The following is a 3,412-nucleotide window of genomic DNA, read 5'->3' as shown; positions in this document are numbered from 1 at the left end:
AAGTCAGTTAAGAACAAACTCTTATTTTCAATGATGGCCTAGGAACAGTGGGTTAACTTGCCTGTTCAGGGGCAGAATGACAGATTTGTAACTTGTCAGCTCGGGGGTTTGAACTTGCAACCTTCTGGCTACTAGTCCAACGCTCTAACCACTAGGCTACCCTGCCGCAGCAAATAGAGGACAGAGAAGAGAGAGAAGAGACAAAGCAGTGTTAGGATGCATCCATCCCATACAGACAATTAGAGCTGAGAATAGAGGACAGAGAAGAGACTGGAGTGAACTAATCCTGCTTGGGCCAAGTCATGTTTTTCCCTCAAACCTAATAAGATTGGCATTAGCCCACATCTTTCCATGAAATCCCTGTTCTCCTTCTCCTTGCTCTTCCTCTGCTCTGTGGTGGTGTCCCAAATGGCACCCTATTCCCTATAGGGTGCCCGGGCTCTGGTCAAAAGTAGTGCACTATGCAGGGTGTCAATTGGAATGTAACCTGTGTGTACAGTGCAGAGGGTTTATCTGATCCTGGGGAGGGGGACAGTCAGTCAGTCACAGCAGACAGATTAACAGTTCCAGCCTTCTCTAAGTGGATGATGACTCTCCTAGTACTCACTAAGTTGACAGCCACCTGTTGCCCCTCACAGCAGAGCAGAGTCCCTCACAGCAGAACAGAGTCCCTCACAGCAGAGCAGACTCCATCACAGCAGAACAGAGTCCCTCACAGCAGAGCAGAGTCCCTCACAGCAGAGCAGAGTCCCTCACAGCAGAGCAGACTCCATCACAGCAGAGCAGAGTCCCTCACAGCAGAGCAGACTCCATCACAGCAGAGCAGAGTCCCTCACAGCAGAGCAGAGTCCCTCACACAGCAGAACAGAGTCCCATCACAGCAGAGCAGAGTCCCTCACAGCAGAGCAGAGTCCTCACAGCAGAACAGAGTCCCTCACAGCAGAACAGAGTCCCTCACACAGCAGAACAGAGTCCCTCACAGCAGAGCAGAGTCCCTCACAGCAGAGCAGAGTCCCTCACAGCAGAGCAGAGTACCTCACAGCAGAGCAGAGTCCCTCACAGCAGAGCAGACTCCCTCACAGCAGAGCAGAGTCCCTCACAGCAGAGCAGAGTCCCTCACACAGCAGAACAGACACCATCACAGCAGAGCAGAGTCCCTCGTGGCAGAGCAGACTCCATCACAGCAGAGCAGAGTCCCTCACAGCAGAGCAGACTCCCTCACAACAGAGCAGAGTCCCTCACAGCAGAACAGAGTCCCCAGCAGCAGAACAGAGTCCCTCACACAGCACAGCAGAACAGAGTCCCACACAGAGCAGAGTCCCTCACAGCAGAACAGAGTCCCTCACACAGCAGAACAGAGTCCCTCACAGCAGAACAGAGTCCCTCACAACAGAGCAGAGTCCCTCACAGCAGAACAGAGTCCCTCACAGCAGAACAGAGTCCCTCACACAGCAGAACAGAGTCCCTCACAGCAGAACAGAGTCCCTCACAGCAGAACAGAGTCCCTCACAGCAGAACAGAGTCCCTCACACAGCTGAACAGAGTCCCTCACAGCTGAACAGAGTCCCTCACACAGCAGAACAGAGTCCCTCACACAGCAGAACAGAGTCCCTCACACAGCTGAACAGAGTCCCTCACACAGCAGAACAGAGTCCCTCACACAGCAGAACAGAGTCCCTCACACAGCTGAACAGAGTCCCTCACACAGCTGAACAGAGTCCCTCACACAGCTGAACAGAGTCCCTCACAGCAGAACAGAGTCCCTCACAGCTGAACAGAGTCCCTCACACAGCAGAACAGAGTCCCTCACACAGCTGAACAGAGTCCCTCACAGCAGTACAGAGTCCCTCACACAGCAGAACAGAGTGCCTCACAGCAGAACAGAGTAGCTTGATGTATGTTTTGTAGACAAGGTGGTCACTGATCAACAGCTAGTCGAGTCACTAAGACCACTTTGTAAGTTTTAGATTTAATTTCGTACAGTTCTACACATTTTGCCATGGGGTGTTGAAAAATGTTGCAGTATTAAAGCAAGTTTGTTGCAATTCTATTAATTTTGCCAAAAGGTGGAGAGAAATGTTTTCAATGCTGTTTTTAATATGACATGCGAGTGAGACTGACCAACAAAATCAATGAGGGACCCCCGGCCAGTGATTAAACCATGATTACTACGCTTAGATATCTGGTCGCTAGACTGACTTACCAATCTAAAAACTGTTAGCTGAAATGAACTAATTGAATGACTTAACAAGAGAAAAAACTGCTGATGCACAACCACATTTCCAAATGTCACCTTGTGTATTCTACTATCCTAACTCTCAACAGTAAGCTGAGACCATCCTGAGTTCCCGGTCTTCAAAAGGCTGCCAGTTGGCCATCCCTGCTCTATATGGTTTCTATCTGTACACTCATTAAACCACCTTCGATATGATGGAATCTATGACACAGAAGTCCCCTGGAGCAAAGTCAGTTAACTAACAGTAAAAGCCAACATATACGACACTGTTTTAAATTACAAAATGAAAGTGCCAGGAAATAATAGGAAGATAGGAGCGCTTCACATTAAATAAATCCACATTGTACTCAGCATGCACAAACAGGGCCTAGGTTAGGTCACCTGGCAGGCTGGGCTAGACTAGAGCGGTCTGTACTCAGCATGCACAAACAGGGCCGAGGTTAGGTCACCTGGCAGGCTGGGCTAGACTAGAGGGGTCTGTACTCAGCATGCACAAACAGGGCCGAGGCAGGTTAGGTCACCTGGCAGGCTGGGCTAGACTAGAGCGGTCTGTACTCAGCATGCACAAACAGGGCCTAGGTTACGTTCACCTGGCAGGCTGGGCTAGACTAGAGCGGTCTGTACTCAGCATGCACAAACAGGGCCGAGGCAGGTTAGGTCACCTGGCAGGCTGGGCTAGACTAGAGCGGTCTGTACTCAGCATGCACAAACAGGGCCGAGGCAGGTTAGGTCACCTGGCAGGCTGGGCTAGACTAGAGCGGTCTGTACTCAGCATGCACAAACAGGGCCTAGGTCTGTACTCGGTCTGTACTCAGCATGCACAAACAGGAACTAGGCAGGTTAGGTCACCTGGCAGGCTGGGCTAGACTAGAGCGGTCTGTACTCAGCATGCACAAACAGGAACTAGGCAGGTTAGGTCACCTGGCAGGCTGGGCTAGACTAGAGCGGTCTTGCCTCATGTCTCAAGTCTTGCCAATATTTAAAAGACAGTATTTTTAGGGCTCGGAAAAAAACTCCCAGTAAAAATAAATAAAATCAAGTGGAGTTTCCTAATGTTTCCATGATACATATCATGCAACAGCAGGTATAATGGATTAGCAGAGAAAACGACTGCCATAGTTTCTGAAAATCATAGCCTGGATTTCACACGGCATTTCAAAGTTATAACGCCTCCGT

Source organism: Oncorhynchus keta, unplaced genomic scaffold (genome assembly GCF_023373465.1).
Source record: "Oncorhynchus keta strain PuntledgeMale-10-30-2019 unplaced genomic scaffold, Oket_V2 Un_contig_16649_pilon_pilon, whole genome shotgun sequence".
Lineage (NCBI taxonomy): Eukaryota > Metazoa > Chordata > Actinopteri > Salmoniformes > Salmonidae > Oncorhynchus > Oncorhynchus keta.
This window is presented reverse-complemented; position numbering follows the sequence as displayed.